Raw genomic sequence first — 20838 nt, forward strand, 5'->3', positions numbered from 1 at the left:
GGAGCTAGTTTGATAGGTACTATAGGTAACGTTGAAGCCAACATAGATGTTGTTTGATCATGGCTGATGGTAAAAAACTTAGTCAACAAAGGTCTTCACAGCATACTGTTGATGTAACCGAGTATACTCAAACTGTTTGCTTGGGTGAGCAGTCAAAATATCGAAAATAAAATATCTGCCTACACTAATATCGAGGTGACAATATCGTAGGGACAGAATATCGATGTTAAGAATATCGATGGACAGAATATCGGCCCTAAGGTAAGTAATATCAATTTTTTTATATTGATGTAGGTAATATCGGAGTTAGTAATATCGATATCAAATATATCGATGTTACTAATATCGATGTTACTAATACCGATATTTATATTATTATTATTATTATGTATTTTAATATGTATTTAATATGTATGTGTTATATTTGTTTTGTTAAGTGTTCTTCTGGTTTTAAAATATATGTATACAATTTTTATATGTAAATCATGTTTTTTTAAGTTAATTTTGTGTTTTAGTACCGTAGCGGGTTGTGGGTTTATATGGGATTAGGGTGGGTAGTAATTTAATTATACTAAATTAATTATTAATTTTTAGGAATTATAAATTAATTTTAATTAATTTTTGTGTTTAAGTTCTCTAGCGGGTTGTGTGTTAATAGTGGAATAGGGTGGGAAGTGATTTAATTGGAATTAAGTAATATTTTATGTTCATTATTTGCTATGGAAAATGTAATTATTGTTACTAATTATTAATTGGTAACTCCTTTTTATTAATTGGTAATGAATTGTTATTAATGTATTAATTGATAATTATGTTAAATGTATTATTTTATTATTGGAGTGTGTTGTGCGTTAGAGGGGAATAGTGTTGGAAGTAATTGAAATCTAATGAAGCAATTAATTAATTTATTGTTGGGTATTAATAATTAATTTATTGGATATTAATTATTAATTGGTAATTAGTTTAGATCATAATTTGTTGGTTATGAAAATTAGTTTATTGTTGTTTTATCATTAATTGGTAAATACATTGTATGAAAAATGATTGATTGACTTTTTAACTAATATATTAATCAGTAATTACTAATAGCTACTTAATGTTTAATAATTATTATTTTTCGGTATTAAAAATGATCTAATTTTCCAATATTTGTTAATTGGTAATTAATGTTTAAAAATTAATATGCTTGTTGTTATTAAAAAATTGTATTTTTCGATATTTATTATTTGATAATTATTACTTATTAATTATTATTTATTGGTATTTAATATTAATTTATTGTAAATTAGTTATTCATTGATATTTATGTTTTTAATAATTATTTATTGGTATTTGTAAATAGTTATTTAATAATTAATTGATTAATTCATGAAAAAAATACTATTTATTAATTTTGTTATTTTCAACTTCTTCGCTATCCAACACTTTCCCTGCTGTTGCCCTTTCTGGAGTTGGAATAGTAATTTTAACTCTTACGCTAGCCAACACTTTTCCTACTGTTCCACTCTCTGAAGTTGGAATAGTAATTTTTACCCCTACTCTATCCAAAAGTTTCCCTACTGTTGCACTTTCTGGAGTGTTAGTAGTAATTGTTACCCCTATGCTATCTAACACTTTCCCTACTGTTGCACTCTCTGGAGTGGGAATATTAATTTGTACCCCTACCCCTAATTAATTGATTAATTCATGAAAAAAATATACTATTTATTAGTTTTGTTGTTTTCAACTTCTACGCTATCCAACACTTTCCCTGCTGTTGCACTTTCGGGAATTGGAATAGTAATTTTGACTCTTACGCTATCCAACACTTTTCCTACTGTTCTACTCTCTGGAGTTGGAAAAGTAATTTAACCCCTACACTATCCAAAAGTTTCCCTACTGTTGCACTCTTTGGAGTGTTAGTAGTAATTTTTACCCCTATGCTATCTAACACTTTCCCTACTGTTGCACTCTCTGGAGTGGGAATAGTAATTTGTACCCCTAGTCTATCCAACACTTTCCCTACTGTTGCGCTCTCTGGAGTTGGAATAGTCATTTTTACCCCTACACTATCCAACACTTTCCCTACTGTTGCACTCTCTGTAGTTGGAATAGCAATTTTTACTCTTACGCTATCCAACACTTTCTCTACTGTTGTTTTTTTGGGAGTTGGAATAGTAGTTTTATTCCCTCTGCTATTTAATATTTTTTGTAATATTTTAGCTAATGTAGTATATAATACATTTTTAAAATATTAAAAGTAAATGATATTTTTTAATTTGTTATACATAATTAATTCATTTTTATTTATGTTATTGTTTTATGTGTATAGATGTATTAGTAATTTATAATATTTTTAAATAATTGATAAGTTATTAAATTAATTATTATAACTGGTTATTAAGTAAGTATATATATTATATAGTATATGTATATGTTTAATTCATGTTTTATTTTTAACTATGTTTATTTTTTTTATAAGTATTATTTAGTTTATTTTACATATATTTTTTAACAAAAAAAAAGATATTTTTAATAACGATATTTTTGACATCGATATTTTTTTTCCAATATTTTTGTACTTACCATGTTGTAGATAGGATGTCTATATTCTTGACATCGAAATTCTTGCTCCGATATTTTTGTAGGGGTGTGTTTTGACCTTCGAAATTTTGTCTGTGATCTGTTTGCATCGGGGCTGAACTGGCTACCAGGCGTTTTGGCATGCTGCCGAACTGGGGGCTGATTTTGTTGATGGGGACCTGGGTGTGCTGAACAAAATTCGTTTTGCTTTGTTTATTTCGAAGCACACGCAGGTCTTCATCAACTAAATTAGCCCTCACTGCAGTGACATCAGCCCTCAGCTCGGCAGCATGCCAAAACGCCCTGTAGTGAGTCCGGCCCTGATTTGCATGTATAATGCTTGCACGTGTCCCAAAAATAAAGAGTTGCATGATCTATGGAACTGTGGTATACAAGTGTGTGGTTTAAAAGCAAGCCCTGTGTACATTCATATGGCAGGGAATGAAAAACAGCAGACACAGGGCAATGGCCATTGAGTAAATGGAGACATCATTAATGTCAGTGAGACCCTTGCCCTCCTCAAGCTTTCATCCCTTTAATTGAACTTGAACTTGAACCTCCAACTAGTTACTTTTTTTCTTTTACGTTTTCTCATTTGCAGAATGGAAATGCTTTACTGAATGCTTTATATGTGTCACAAAACACAGGAAAGCAAGTTTAAAAGTTGATATGCTGGCTCAATATTGCCAAGCATTTTAAACATGAAAATATGTCTCTTCATTTTGAAAGGTGTTGATTCTTCTAATTGACCTTCCTGCACTGTGAGTTTTCACACTGAAGACAGAAACTAATAAAGGTTCTAAGTAGAAAGACTCTTAGGTTGGTGGATCATTTTGGAGTAATTGCTTTTTGCTTTGTTAGGAACTTATTCAGAGTGATTGTAGTTCACCATTATTTGTTGAAAAACACCTATTTTAAATGTTTCACCTACCATCTTGATCCACTAATGTTTCACGCTGCCAAAGAGTCTACCATTGCTGTTCACCAATCTTTTCAATCCACAACTATGTGGAATAAATAGACGAACATTAATCTTGAGAAAACCAAGTCCAATAACTAAAAAAGTCAATTTAAATAATCAAAGCAGATATGCCAACAACGCGGTCCGCATTAAATAAAATATGTGACTTGTTTCTATTTTACATCCAAATTGAAATGGAGTCAACTTTAATTTTAAACATGACCCACAACATATATGAAAATGTGTCAGGCTAAGAATGGAAGAACTGGGATAACCTTGTGAAAAAATGCTCAAGTAAACTTCAAATCTGCAAACCTACTCTGAATGTTTAATATGCTACCACAAAAAAAAAGAAAGTAGCACACCCCTTGAATTTGGCCATGCAGCTACAAATCAGACAGTTTAGTCTGTTTTCAGTAAAATCACATAGTATGAATGTATGCTTGTATATATATATTCTGCGTTATATTATCCTAAATTAATATAAGCCCGAATATATTTGCTAAGTTTTCTGCCTTGCCAAGCTCACTGAGGGTGAGACTTTTCTCCAATATAACAAATTATGTGCAACAGTGTTTTCCTTACTGAGTTCACATGTACTGAATGTAAGATTTTGCTACAATAATGTTACCATTGCAGGACATCTGCCTGGGAAACTGTCCTGTTGAACCTTCTTCAATGCTCTATCTAAATGAGCATTGTCTTAAGGTTTCACATTCTGGATGGTTTAAGGATTGCATAATTGTTCCACCTATTTTTTTGCATTTTGTGTCTTCTTCATGTCGCCTAACATACACTCCATACAAGCTGACCAATGGACTGACTGGTCTGACCAGATGAGGTGATTACAGGAGGTGTCACCCCCGGAAAATGCTAACAATATAACATTGTCAGACCTAACCTATATGAGGAACTCTTGCAAACTATTGTGCTCTTGTTGTTGCTCTCTGGCTCACTCTCGAACATTACGGTGATAGTGATGAATGATTTGCAGTTTTGCATTGCCTGCTAATTACGACTTGCTAACTGAGATTTTCCAGAACTTAGGGACTCATCTGGATTCTTTCCTGAACTGACACATATTCTATATGCAATTGTGGTCTCTTGCTTAGGTGACTACTCAAACTGGCAGAATTATTGAGCTTTGGTGCTTATTTTGACCTTTTGTTATTTGTCCTATTACCCTATGCAGTCTACGATGCACTTATTTCTCTAATATTTGATAAAACAAACTAAATGTACTACTTTGTCTCAGATGTCTTGTGTTATCCTTATATAGGTGAGGGTGCATTTCCAATTTGGGTTCCCTAATGACTAGGGGAGATCCTAATGGATAGATCTGGATCTGAGAGCATCACATTGTAATGTTATTATTCTTAATAGCTTTAGCTGAACTCTTTCTAGGTATGATTTTGGCTTGCCTACATTTCTTCAGAAGATTTGGGCTTGCAGTGATAATCCTATACCTATATAGTATTGTATTGAGAGTAATCTAGATGAGCTTGATATCAATGTTGTAATTCAGTTGTCCAAATTCCTGGTACTTAGTATATGACTGCTGTGACCCTTTATATCCAACCCCTCTCAGCACCCAGCAAGGTCCATTGGAGGACCACGAGAGAGGTAAGTTTATACTTGAAAATAACATCCGTTTTAGTATATTAAGGCCCAGTAAATGCTACAGCACTGGAATTGTCAAAGTTCAATTTAACAAAACTATATGCCGACAGATGATTTTCTATTCTCTAAAGTAGTTTACTTTTACTATTTTGAACAGAAGACATAAAAGATCCAACGCATATAACATCAATAACATCACAAATATTTGTGCTAGTGGCTGCATACAAGACCTCATGGTTCCTCTAATAGAAGCCTGTGAAACTGCATAATTTTCTGCTTCTGGAGCAGGTCCCATAGACTGTAAGCAAAGGAAGAGGCAATATTCCATCTCCGTGGACCTTATTCCTGTGTATTTAAAAGAGGTGCTTCACTTATTGTGAATCTAACCGCATACAAATTAAGACAATCTTGCTTCTCCTTGTATATGTTTCAGTTAAGCAACGTGCATTGTAGCAAGCAACTATATGCAGGAATAAAATAATGAGGACCGGGCAGTGTATTTTGCACATTTTGCACCCAAAGGTCACAAAAGGTGGGGATTTCAAAGTGCACAAGGAAGTCCCCAATGGAATGTGTACTACTTCCTAACATGAACCCAAGGGGCACATGCCTATATGTTGCCTGCACAGCTGGGGCATTTTAAGAGCCATATGTAAGTGATTTAATACGTGCACCATCCACCTGTACTAGGAGGGGGTATCAGGGCCCCAAATGATAACATAGGACAGCCATCAGCACTCTCTCAAGGTGTAGTTTTGTTGATTTGTGGGTTACTCCGCTCCAGAAGCGTACACTTTAATAGGGTGCGTCTGTGCAGCAGGCCCCTGCATATGTTTCATAATTAGGCACGTTGGGCACGGCCTCGGTGCGTCACTTTTACGGCGCCGGTGCGTCACTTTTTGTGACGCACCAATAACGAAAAAAATGGGCCTTGTTGCACCATATTTACATAGTGACGCATCTAGGTAGATGCGTCACTTTGTAAATCCCTGCGCCACATCATACCTGCGCCAGGTATAATGTATGCAAGGGGCGCGTTTTAACGCAAGAAAGGGTCATGGAAGTGACGCAGTGAAATCTATAAGATTTCACTGCGCCACTTCTAGGACACAAATGCGTCAATTTCTTACGCCTGCCTCACAGCAGGCGTAAGACTGACGCAGGCCCTTTCACATGGGGCTTGCCCCATGTGAAAGGACACATTGCTGGAGTTGTGTCACTTTTGTGACACACTCCAGCAATGCGTCACTTTTGCGCCATACAGATACGTCAGAAATACTGATGTATCTGTAATCCTTGCACCATGATGCGTCATACTGTAAATATGACGCTTCATTGGTGTCGCAAGGAGCACGCAGTGAAAAGTGATGTATCGCTGGTTTCACGCAGCGATGCGTCACTTTTCATAAATGAGGCCCTCTATACGTAAGTGTACGTAGGCTGATTTGGCACGGTCACTGCAAATGCAGATTTTAAACTGAGTGCTGGTGTTTGGGATTAAAATATAATCATCTGTGAACAGAAATCCGGGCACTCAAATATTCTCCTTATCCCAGTCACGGACTCTTTACAAATCATACAAAGATAAAAGAAAATGGATATGTTCGAATTTTGCCGTCTCTTGGCTGGGCTTATAAAACATTGTCTCCCCTGCCAAATGGCATTCATAATTCCGCGGATATACTTTTAATTTTGGCGAGACGAATGTGCAAATAAGATTTTTGGGGGGTAAGAAAACAATGTTTAAGGCACTATTCTATCCTTCTGATCGTTGCACTGTGTTTGCTATAATCAGCAATGAAGTAATAACACTTTATACGCTTTATTGATTTTTAAGTCATCAAAGAGTGGCCTCTGCTTACGTCTGCAGTGCTCTCAGGGGCAGAGGGACACAGTGAATGACCTGACCGCTTTTCAACCTTTCCCTCTGAGAGCGAGGCAATAGTCTGGAGCCTGAATACAAATACCTCATTGGAATCAGGGCCCTATTACAATGATGCCCGGGTCATCGGGGACAAATGCATCAAAGGGGGTTTTATCATTACCACGAAATTGAGGAAATCCTTTGATAAATTTAGCTGCTCAGTTCCCAAGGGATGAAGAAATGTGACAACTGGAAGTCTGCAACGTGCAGTTAAATTAGCTGACTCGGATTTTCTTTTTTGTTCAGTTTGTTCAGCTTAGAGCGGCTAAAATCAAAGGATATTAAAATAGAATTAGAGCCCTTTTCTCATTTCTTCTTTCACTGCCAAACACAGTAACTAAACCATTGGCGGGCCTAGACTATAATGTGGGCCCGCCAAACATAAACTGTAATACGCTTTTTTTTAATTTTTATTAATTATAGTTTCAAAAAACGTAATTACCTCCTATTGAAAAGTTGCAGTTAGCAGTCAATATCTAATTTTCAGTGCCCTTTGATTGTTGAAATATTAGCGCTTATCCCTTGTCTTTGATTAGCCATTTAGCCAGTGTTTCATATTTTATTTTCCAGGTCCTGTTTGGTATATATTGTTTCAGGTAATTTTAAATGTGGGAACCTGAATGCCTTCGCCTTCCTTTTACATTTTCTAATTTGCAGCCAGAGTGTATTTAATTTATAATCTACCAAAACAATGAATTCTCTATCTACTGTTGCATGCCACTGAAGACTGGCATACCAATTTGGACCGATTAAGTAATTTCAGTATTACAGGAAGGAATGTAAAGACCACGAGAGTTCAATACTGAAGGAGTGGGGTTCCAAGTTCTAGACTTACTCTGGAATCCCAGGCCGATTACCTTTTTGCCTGCTTTTCAAGTGTGGAGGAGGAAGGAAAATTATTAGCCAATTACTTTACCATTTCCCAGGAACCCAAAGGACCACAGACTCCTAATCCAAATTATATCAATTTATTATAATGCCAAAAATAGTTGGATATATAAACACCTCAAATCGAGAGTGTAACAATAGATGGGCTCTAGCACAAATCAGAATCTACTAATAATATTTAAGTGGTGCAACATGCACAGAATAGCCAATTCCAAAATTGAGACGCAAATGATCATAGAAACCACATCCAGGGTCTTCTTTCTTAATGGATAATTGACACAACACTATCTGTCCCTACACTACCTCTATCGTGGCATTCCTACTTAGAATTTCCCCGGCAAGCCCCAGAAAGGTGTCCGCACGTGAAGGCTTCCTAAGAAGCATACTCACTTTATTTAGGTTGAGTGGCTCAAAGCTACAGAGCTCGTTCTAAGATTCTCTCCCTCCTCCAGGTAAGGCAGATGTCCCTTGGGCTCTGTCCCTATCCTTAATACAAAAGGTGAAAATCACACCTACAAATGCATCACATGACTATTTCAGCCAGTTGAACACCGCCTTGTAGGTAACTTTCCATGAAACAATAGTACGTCCAGGTTCTTGCTCGACAATCTTGGTACCCGGGCCTTTCCAGACACGAAAGACATCCTCCCTTGTTATCGGTTCCACTTGTTCAAAGGCATCTTCTCCTCCCAATGTCTGGCTAACTCCTGAAACAAAGACATCATTCCAACTAACAAAGACGAAGTCTTGCACCTGCAACAAGGATGTGAAAAGAAAAAAATATTCCACAGACACAGAAACTCTAATTAACATTTTCACTTAGAGCAAACAAGAAGAAATGAAAGTTAGGCCTATCAACTTCAGCTTACATAAGAACAGTGCACAGATTTAAAATACAAACATACATCAATCATTAATATGCACACATTATATAAGCCTTTATATGAAAAATTCATTAGTCATGAATACACTTCACACGTATATAAATCTTCTAAACACGTACATTTACCACTTTTATTCTTTGATTACATGAAGAAAATATCTAGCACTTCACTCACGTTATTACAATTCACGCTCTAATACCTTAATTTTAATACAACAATATGTGGATGCGGAACGACCATGATAATGCACTACTACAAAATAAAGAGCAAAGTTGCGCTCCATCAATAACATTAATCATTTTAGCTTTTGGAGGAGAGCAGTGCACTCCTTTGTTTTTGGAGGCATCTTGCAGGTTGGTTCTTTCCTTCCATTTAAACAACACTGATATTTCCTGTACAACAAACCTTGGTTAAAATTACCTTGAGTTGATCATTGTTTTGTTTATTTCACATAACACAAACTTACTTACAAGGATCTTTTTAGGGATCTACACAGAATAGTTGCCTCTGAAACATGAGGCCAGGACCGGCCTTAGGCATGTGCAAGCTGTGCACCTGCACAGGGCCACCAAACCCCAGGGGCCGCCACACCAATATATATCCTTAATATATTTATCCTCTGAGGATGGATACATATTTGTGTGGCGGCCCCTGGCAGGGATTTGGTGGCCCCTGGCAGGGATTTGGCGGCCTCCGGCTCAGTTCCACTTGTAAACACCCTGACCCCCCCCTCTTTATTGGCCTCCGCGTTCTGCCCCACCCGGACCCCCTCTTCCGGGGCCCCCTACCTATGCTCCCTGCCCAGGGCCACCATGAACCTAGAGCCGCCCCTGATGAGGCATTTTACACTGGATAGCACCATGTATCTTGGGGTCCCGTTGAAACTAGATTACTTATCAATGACCTCAATAAAACATAAAACTGAGGTAGCACAATGAAAATATTTTGTACACGAATCATGTTTCCTACATTACACATCTGTACGATGTGACGTACAATGCAAACATGTGGGTTGCTCATAATTAAGACTGCTTCTCCTGCCATGATCTTTTTAGCAATGGCACAATTTCCTGCTTCCTAAATATGAATGTTACCTCAGCTGGAGCACATAGCACTCACCAAAACATAGTTAGTAACAACGCCTTTATCCTCCTGTGGCCGGGAGTAGGCCACCCTTCCTCCTTCAACTCATTTTTTTACTGCTCTCCTTGTGTGTCTCTGCCTACACTGCAGCTAAGGGTATTGGGTGCCACAACACCGATGTTGCATTTTAGGAATGCTACATCCCTTCCTATGAGTCGACTTCTGGATATGTATCTGGTTTTCAATGTCCTCCCGTATCTACTATTGCCCTGATTAGACGAGGAGTGAACTGAGAACATTATAGCACCTTATTTGGGCCTCTAGGCAGCCCTAGGAGTACAAATTGGATTGTACAAATGTGTTCTTTTGATCTCATTTGAACCTGTAACCTATGGCATGATCTATGCATTGTGGACCATATGCACACATTCTTTCATCACCTATTCTTGCTTTGCATTACTATGTATGATTTGACAATATAGGTTTTGAATCAATGCATACTGCTACTTATGACACTGTTCGCAATCAATCAATCATAAGCATTCAAATCTAAACAGAATAATGGATAAACTGAGAAATTGGCCCGGCGCAAAACTCACTCAAAAATGTCAGCTTATTCAGTTGACATGTGTTACATGAACTTGAAGAAGGGGCAGTGGGGAGAATAGGAACAACATTCCAATGAACAAAAATTAGGACAAAATCAAAATGATTGATCTGAAATATTCATGTTGGCTTATTTCGATGCCCAGATATTATGGTCATACAAAAGTTACAACAGATCAAGTGATATACCTACATAGTTAGGCTATGCCTCTTTTTGGATCGCACCCTAATATGGATATTACATCCTCACCAACATAACAAGTAAATAGTCAAATTGTTAGATGCAAAGAGTAGGCACAGTACTGATGTAGTCAGCACGTGTTTCGCAGAATTTCGACTTCTTTAGGGCTAATTTAAGTTGTACATTTGTAGATAAAGGCACATTACATCCTCCTTTGTGTAAAAGCAAAACAGTGTTATGTTATGTTATATAAACTTATAACACAAGCAGATACTCCAAGGAGTGTCCCGGTTCAAATCTGAAAAGGGTCAGAATTGGAGTCAGAGGACAGAGCTAGAAGAGAACGGTTTTCAACTGTTTCTTAAAGATCATAGGATCTTTGACCCCCGGGGCGGTCAATGGCAATGCATTCCATGCCAACGCAATTATCCAGGCCAAAGAACTCCCGCCAAGATTCTGGCGATTAAACCGAGATGTCTGCGCCAAACGTTGAGAGGAGGAACGCAGCTGTCTCGCCAGAGTATAGAAAGCAAACCTCTTCTGCAAATAAATGGGTCCCAGACCATGGAGGGCTTTGTGGGCAATAGATGCAATTTTTAATTTTATTAGCGCCTCAGCCGGGAGCCAATGCAGAGATCGCAAATGGGAGCGCACACTGCACCTGCTGGAGAGGCCTAGCAGGAGTCTGGTGGCCAAGTTTTGAATCACCTGTAGCTTATTCAGAATTTCTGCTTCTTTAGGGCTCATTCAAAATGTACATTTGTAGATATAGGCACATTACATCCTCCTTTGTGTAAAAGCACAACAGTGCATTTCTGCAAGAGTCTTCACATTGTGTCTTTATCTACAATTTCTCTATGAAACCATAGTTTCCTTACCTGAATTTGGAAGATGTTGATGCAGAGGTGAGATTTTGAATTGATATATGTATACACCCAGGATCTCCAAGATGACCGCTAAGATGTCTCCCGTTGATGACTACAGCAGCATACCAGTCATTCACGATTACATCACTCACAGGACTCTTCTGCAGGTAAAGGAAGAAGCATGTGAGACGGAGGGGAAGAGACTGATAGGACAGAGTACTGCAGGAGAGAGGGAGTCCTGGATTGTTGGTCTCCTGAATGAGTCCTAAAAGAAGAGGTATTACTGTTGGCTGGAACCACGACTGAGGAAGAGAGAAGCAGAGCAGCTGACAACAGCATTAAAGCCATCCACCCCTGCGGTCTGAGACACCAGAGGATGCTGAGGGCACCTACACAGTGACCCAGGAGGGTTGTGACCGAAGACTCCTGTTGCAGGAAATCTACGCAGGGATAGACCAGACGGAGATGAGACAGTAGGACAAGAGAAAGTACAGATTGCTCCCTGAAGGAATATGAAACAGAGGAAACATATCCCTGTAGACTCCTTATTCCAGTTTTCACTGAGTGCCATATTAAGTATCCGTTTTACTGATATTTCTATCTAAGCTGCCTCCATATGGATGTCCCTAGTGGGAGGGTCAGAGAGGGGAAACCCCCTAAATACAAGAGTGGTGTCAGAAGTGGGATTTGTGTGTCTCTTCCACCATGACGCAACCCATAACCATGGAGGCAATGGTAACCCAGTTGGTGGAGGAACAGAGGCACCTCCAGCTCATAGTGGAGAATCAAGTGCAAGAGGCCTAGAAAGAGAGGGAAGCCTTCCAAACCGCACTGAAAGAGCAGGCTGCTCTGTTAACAATAAACCAACAAGTCCAGGATACAGCCATCCTATGCCTTAAAGATACCATTACCATTGCCTGCGTACACCCCAATGTTCATGGTTCCAACCGAAAGAAGTTCCAGGATGGAGATAACCCAGACTATTTTTTTCAGAAATTTTGAGTAGGTAGCAACAACCACTGTCTGGCCCCAAGAGATATGGGTCCAGTACATTGCACCCCTGTTATCAGTCGATTGCAAACAGTTTATCAGGCTAAAAATCCAGGCAGCACCTGAGCCTTCAGTGACTTCAAGCATGTTATTCTAGAATACCTGGTCCGTGACCCCAAATATTACAAAGTAAAATTCTGCAAAGCAAAATGGTTAGCAGGAGATAACCCCAGAGCATAATATATCATCTAATCAGAGATCTGGGAAATAGGGGGTTGCAACCACTCAAGTCCACGGTGGATGAAATAACAGAAAAGGTTTACATAGAGCAATTTCTTGATCCCCTACCCCCTTATACCAGGTCTTGGCTAAAACAGTATCTTAATCTGTCCTTGGGTTCAGCTGTAGATTTTACGTGTGCATTCCATTGGTCTCCTGAGTTCAAAGCATAACCTCTGTGATACCCAGGGGAAAGTACTAAGGCCGCAAGTAGAGGAGGAGGAACCCCTATGGATCCCAAAGGAATAAGAGTTTGGTTCATGGGTCGAGCCCCAATGGGAATGTTACTCCAAGGACCACGATTCTTCCATTGCGCTGAATGGGGTCATATAGTCAGTCATTGTCAACAGTAGGCACCTGCTGGTGAACCAATGGAAATCAGTTTCAGTTGGAGCAGAGTTCTCCATGCAGGATAAGAGAATAAAATATAGAAAGGCAATATACAAAAATTCCAAACCTATTGATGTGCTTCTTGACACTGGCTGTCATTATACAGAGCGAGGAACTTATTCCATCAGCCCTGATTAGACCCAAGGAGTTTGTACAGGGGTCCTATCCCATGGCGGAGGTACTATTAGAAGTGGTAGGGGAACCACAGCTAAGAAAGGTGGGGCTAGAACCAACACTACCAGAGAAGGTAAATTTGGGATGTGATCTACCTCACTTTGACACATATCTGTCTAACTTAATGCAACAGACCATAGCCATCGACTGGTTACAAGAAGCCCCTTATTGCAAGGTAGATCTAGAAACTCAAATACCCCAACAATCAAAAACAAAGAAAGAGAAAAGAGAGGGACAAAAACGATTTAATGCAACTTTTCAACCCACCAATGCTTGTGACCTTCTCTTCTGAAGACCTGCTAACACCCCTCCCGAAGTTTTTAGTCAGCCAAGAGAGATGATGGGTCGCTGGTACCTGCCTTGGAATAAGCTGCTTAACCAAGGCCCGGACAGGTAGGCCCATATTTTTCAATAAAAAATGGGTTGTTATACAGGGTAACACAGATTGGTGAAAAGGTGGTGGAACAGTTAGTAGATCCTCAAGGAAGCTTTCAGGAAACAAGTCTTGCAACTTGCACACAGTCAGGGGAAGGGTGGCCATTACTGTCAGGAACATACTCTGAACTACCTCCTGGAAAAATTCTATTGGCCTGGTGTATATAAGGAAGTGGCCAAGTTTTGCTAGGCATGTTCTCATTGCCAGGTGGTGAATCCTGCAGAAATAGCAAAGGCACTCCTTTGGCCTCTCCCTACTAATGAGGAACCCTTCTGGTTAGTGGGTAGAGACTTTGTGGGACCATTACCCCCTCTGCTCATGGTCACAAATCCAACCTGGTTTTGTTGGACTACAATACTCGGTATCTCGTTTGTTTTTATGGGTAGGATTTCCCAGTGAAATCTTAATGGACCAATTGGTCTCCATGTATGTCCCATCTCATGACCCACGTGTGTAAAACCCTAGCCATCCAACAGATACTCACTGCATAATATCCCCAAACTTATATATTCATGGAACACTATAACAAAACCATCAAACCCATGTTAAAAAAATCATAAGTTGGATGGTAAATAACAATTGGTATTATTTGCTATCAGGAATCATCAACATAAGTCTACAGGGTTTTCTCCCTTTGAGCTTTTGTTCAGGAGAAAACCACATCTCCTTTTGGGCCATGGCAGTGGAGCAATGGATGTTGGAAGAGGATCAGGGAAAGCCATTATTGACCTACTGTACGAACTTAAGAAGCCCTCTAGTTACACTTTGGAAGGAAGTACATGCCATCTTGACCCAATCCCAGATAATGCAGAAGCAGGCATACTACTAAGGGGCTAAGTTATGTGAGCTCACTAGAGGACACATGGTACTTATTTTACTACCCACAGCAGACAAGAAATCGCTGGTCAACAGGCAGAGTACTCATTCTGTCTTAGAGAGAGTAACCCCTGTGACTTATAGAGTTACTCAATGGAAGGGTGTTGGACATATATACCACATTACCATATTTATAAAATGGGAGGAACTCCCCAATCACCAGGTGACAAACGTTCCTATTGGTCTAATTACCATCAGTACACCCCTGGATGTATCAGTCCATACTTGTTTTGCCCTGAATAAGCCCCTATAAAAATAAGGAAGGAACTGACTGAACAACAAAGGGGGCAATTGACTATCCTCCTTAGCCACTCATGATATATTAACCGATGGTACCAGGGTCATTCAGCTAAAACGATACTGTATTCCTGAAGCCAGACATCAAGCAATGGAACAAGAGATTTTGTCACTACTGGCAGCTGATATAATCGAACCATCACAGAGTGAATGCTGTTCCCTGGTGGTTTTGGTCCCTAAGGAAGAATGGAACTTTGCGGTTCTGTGTGGACTTCTGCCAGTTACACGCCATTTCTCATTCTGACTCGTACCCCATGCCACGGGTTGATGAACCGGTGGAATAACTAGGGCGTACAAGAGTAATGGCAACCTTGGATCTCACAAAAGGGTACTGGCAGATACGATTGGCCCTGGGGGCTAATTTTAAGATTTTACTCAGCAACATTCCAATGGTTGATCGGCAGATGACTTAAAAAACACCAGTCTTACGCTGGGGTGTACTTAGATGATATTGTGGTATACAGCCCAGGTTGGGAGACCCATTTGTCACACCTAAAACAGGTGCTCCAAACACTCCAACAGGCAGGGCTTACTCTGTACCCCAAAAAGAGAGTGTTCGCCACTCACCACATTGATTACCTCAGATACTCCATCCATCTCAGATGAATAATGTTGATGCTATTTATCAGATCCTGCAAGTCTCTTCAAAAAAATGATTTAAAACTTTCCTGGGCCTTGTGGGATATTACTGTGACTTTGTTCTCCAATTTGCGGAGATTGCTAGCTTCTCAAATACCTGCTGACCAACACACACACAGGGAAAGGTATTGAATGGACTCAGACCACCGAGCATGCCTTCCGCCATTTAAAAGAGATACTCTGTAGCTCTGCTGATTTGACCAAAATTTTGAAAACCTTTCATCCTCCAGACTGAAGCATCAGGCCGGGGGTTAGGGGCTGTATTGTCCCAGACTGACTCAATGGGTGATTTACATCCTGCCTTGTATCTCAGATGCAAACAGTTTCCTTGGGAGACCCATTATGCCACCATAGAAAAGGGGTGCTTCTCCATCAAATGGGCCATGGAGGCCCTTCAATACTACTTGCTGGGTCGTACTTTTTACTTGTTGACTGATCATGCACCCCTCACTTGGCTAGTGCAAAATAAAGACACTAACTCCAAGATACTTCAATTAATTCTGGCACTGCAAACTTTCTCCTTCCAGACCTTGCATGTGCATGGCAAGCTTTAAGGAAATGTGGACTTTCTCTCTCATTGTCCCATCACTGAAGGCCTCACTTGTCCATTCCAGGAAGAGAGGCAATGTGATAGTTTGACCATCATGCCCGGTATCTCCAAGATGGCCGCTAGGATGTCTCCCGTTGATGACTACAGCAGCATACCAGCTGTTCACATTGACATCACCCATGGAATGCCCCTGTAAGTGAAGGAGGAAGTACGCAAGTCTGAGGGGAAGAAACGGACAGGACAAAGTACTACGGGAGAAGGAGGTCCAGGATTGTCGGTGTCCTGAATGTTGTTGGCTGGAAACATGACCATGAAAGAGAAGGACAGTCAACCTCCCCAGAAGACCCAAGACACAGGAGGATACTGAGGGCCCGATGCTGTGACCCAGGAGGATGATGGCCGAAGACTCCTGTTCCGGGACAAGAAAAAGCACAGACTGCACCCTGAGGGAAGAACAGACAGAGGAAACAGATCCTTGTAGACTCCTTTTTCCAGTTCTCACTTAGAGTCATAATAAAATATCCTCTATCAAGAGATTTCTGTCTAAGGTGTTTGACCTTGGACCTAAGGTGCCTGACCTAGTCAGTGAAAATGCTCTCCTACCCCACAGCTCCACCACCTAAGTACTGCCCCTGAGCGCTCTCTGACCTTTGTGTCAGGGTGTTTGAGCCTCTACTCCATAGGCAGGCTCCCGCCTGCGCCTCATCCCTGGTGCTTCCGTTGGAGAGCATTCTGCTCTTCTGCTGTTTTTCCCTCTGTCTTTCTTCTCTGTCCTTTGATCCTTTTGCCTTTTCTACTTCTTGATGCCTTTTAGCTTGGTTTTCTGTTTTTCCTTTTTCCTGTTCCTTTTTCTGTGCCTCCTTCTCTTTCCTGTGCCTTTTACGGTCTTTTCTGGAAACTGCTACACACCTGACCCCTTTTTTACGCCGTCCCTGCACACTGCTTCCCCCCTCCCAGATGTCCCGCCCTCACCCTACTTAATGGCAGCCGATATGCAGCTATGCTGCTGGCACTCCATTGTCGTGTCAAAGGCAAGCCTGTCTGCGTTTTTCCATACCCCGACCAACTCCAGCAGCCTCCACGATCTCAACTCCAGACACAACAACAACTGCCAGCTCTCAACACTGGGCAACACCCATGCCCTCTCTCCTGCCTTCACTGCCACTGCACCTTTACTCATCTCCATACCCCAGCTCCATCACCCAAACAACCGACCCTCGCCACACTCAAATCGCTCAACTGCATCCTCCTCAATGTATGATCTCTCCAAAAATCACACCACAAAGATCTGGGATTTCCTCGATGCTGCTTCACCCATCACCGACTTCCTTATGGAAACCCGGATAAATTTTAAGTCAGCACCAGACATCTCCATTGCCCTCCCCAATGGCTAGAAGATCATCTGCAAGGGCCTGCTCAACTGGACTAAAGGAGGCATAACCATCATCCACAAAAGCACCCACTGTTTGACCACCTACCCAGATAACCCCTGAACACACATGGAGCACCTGCACTTTCAGATTCAGACCAACCTGAAAACCACCCTCTGTGGCACTCTCATCTACAATACACCCAGCCGTGTGCTCCATTCACTGATGCCAACATCAACCTCATCAAAACCCAGGCCCTTCTATCCACAGACTACATCTTACTTGGAGGCCTCAACTTCCACCTGGACAACCACAATGATCCGAACACCTCCTCCCTCCTAAAGAACTTTGCCAACATAGGACTGAAACAGCTAGTCACCACCCCAATGCACACAGCAGGGTACACACTTGACCCTGTCAGTGCCGCAGCCATACCACAGAATGTCTAAGGACAGACCACCAGTGTATACACTTCTCCTTCAACAAACCCACCGCACCCAAGCATGCCCACCGTTTCCCTTGCTGAAGCTGGAATAAGGTTACCAAGGATCAGCTCATCACCGCTCTCAGTAGCAGCTCACCACTGTCAACCTCCAACGCCAACACCGCAGCATACAACCTTCATCGATGGATCGCAAACTGTCCTGACACCCTTGCCCTCCTCAAGAAATTCACCGGCAAACACATCAAGAAAGAAAGCTGGTTCACACCTGCCCTCCAAGAATCCAGACACTTCTGCAGATGACTTGAAGAGACATGGAGGAACCACTAAACCTCCAGAAGCACACACCGCCTTCAACCAGCCACCACCGCACACCACCACCTCATCAAAAATACAAGGATGAAGGCCCTCCAAGACAGAATCAATACCAATGCACACAACAGCAAAGAACTCTTCACCATTATCAAGGATTTCTCCGAACCCAACAGTGAAACCACAGACATCCCACCCTCCCAAGACCTCTGCACCTTCTTCCACCACAAGATCAAGATGATCTATGACAACTTTGACAACCAGGACCTCCCCACCGCAACAGCAACCTTCTCAAACAATACCCTGACAAACCATGCTCAGTTGGACCCCAATCCAACACCCTAAAGACCATGAAAAGCATCCACTCCAGACCACCATCGGACCCCTGCCTACACTGTACCTTCCACAGAGCCACCCCTTCCATCACACCTGAGCAACGCCAAAACATCAATTGCTCTTTCAAGACCGTCTCCTTCCCCGACGACTGGATACACACCAAATTCAACCTACTCCTGAAGAAACTCTTTGCGGACCCAACAGAACTTAAGAACTTCAGGCCAATTTCCCAGCTCCCCTTCCCAGCCAAAGTCATCAAAAAAGCTGTCAACAACCAACTAGCCAACTTCATGAAAACCAACGACATCCTGGACATCTCCCAATCCAGTTTCCGAAGCCATCACAGCACCCAGACTGCCCTCCTTGCCACCACCAATGACATCTGTTCCCTCCTCAACCTGGGCGAAACTGCTGCCCTCTTCCTCCTGGACCTCTCGGCAGCCTTCAAACCTGTCTCCCACCGCACCCTACCCACTAGACCCCACAATTATGGCATACGTGACATGGCCCTCGACTGGACCCAATGCTTCCTCGCAGGCAGAACACAATGGGTCAGAATTCCACTGTAACTTTCGGAACTGGCAGAGACCATCTGTGGAGTGCCCCAGGGTTCCTCTGTCAGCCTCACCCTCTTCAATTTCTACATGGCCCCCCTCACAACCATAGTCAGGAACCACAGACTCAACATCATCTCCTATGCCAATGACACACAGCTGATCCTCTCCCTCACCAACTAAACCAACATCATCTGACACAACTTCCAAGAAAAGATGAAAGGCGTTGCAACCTGAATGAAGAGCAGCTAACTTAAGCTCAATTCAGACAACAGATGAGCTCTCATCCTGTGATCCACCCCCTCTGCATGGAACAATATCTGGTGGCCCCCTGCAGTAGGAACTCCCCACATCCCGAAGGACTACACATGAAACCTCATGCATCGTACTAAACATATCACTCACTGTAGACGGCCAGATCAACTCAGTATCCTTGGCCTGTTTAAATACCCTCCACCTTCTGCAAAAGACCTTCAGATGAATCCCCACCAAATTCAGAAAAACTGTCCCTCATGCGCCCATCAGCAGCAGACTCAACTACGGCAACGCACTCTACGCCGGTGTTACCCAGAAAAACCTCTGAAAGCTCCAGAATGTCCAGAACAGCACAACCAGACTGGTCCTCGACCTTCCCCTGCACAGCCACATCACTCAACTTCTCCTTGAAATCCACTGGCTCCTGGCATACAGAAGAATAACTTTCAAACACCTTACACACACTTACGAGGCCCTCCACAATGCCGGACCAGCATACCTGAACAGCCGCCTCTCCTTCCATGCACCCGAAAGACACCTCAGCATGCCCTGGCCGCCATCCCACGGATTTGCAAGACAAGAACCGGAGGAAAGTCCTTCTTCTTCCTCGCTGCTAAGACCTATAACACCCTACCCCTCCACCTCAGACTATCTTCCACGCTACAAAAAAGAAGGAGGTTTCCCGTCGGGCTTTAGAATAGCGGCAGGTAAGGGGGTTAGACAGCGCAAAGAATCAACAACAGAACCCTGCCAGCACTATATAGGAGAGGTCCTAAAGGAGGATTGTACAAATAAAATAGTTAATAAATAAAAGATTCAAACACTATATTGTGTTGTTTGGGTCTGAAATTACACATTGTTGCCCTCCTTAAATCTTAGGATCCTCCTATAGGACCTCTCCTATATAGTGCTGGCAGGGTTCTGTTGTTGGTTCTTTGCGCTATCTTCCACGCAACCCCAGTTCAGGAAGGACCTCAAGACTTGGCTCTTCCAATGACCCCAGCACTTAGATGGATCTGCTCCCCACCTCCCTCCAGCGCCTTGAGACCCTCCTGAGTGAGTAGTTTCTCTTTACCAATTCTTGATTGATTGATTGATTGATTGATTGAGGTGTCTTCATATCGATGTGCCTAGAGGGCGGGACAGAGAGGGGAAACCCCCTAAATACAACAGAAAAATAGCCTACAAATTTAGGCATATCACTTGATCTGTTGTAACTTTTGGATGACTATTATGTCTATGTGTGGAAATAAGCAACTATAAATATTTCAGATCAATATGCTATTGTCTTAATTATTGATCTTTGGAATGGTGTCCCTATACTCCCCACTAACTGCTTCTACAAAAAGCATTCCAGCGCTCA

Source organism: Lissotriton vulgaris, chromosome 8 (assembly GCF_964263255.1).
Source record: "Lissotriton vulgaris chromosome 8, aLisVul1.2, whole genome shotgun sequence".
Classification (NCBI taxonomy): domain Eukaryota; kingdom Metazoa; phylum Chordata; class Amphibia; order Caudata; family Salamandridae; genus Lissotriton; species Lissotriton vulgaris.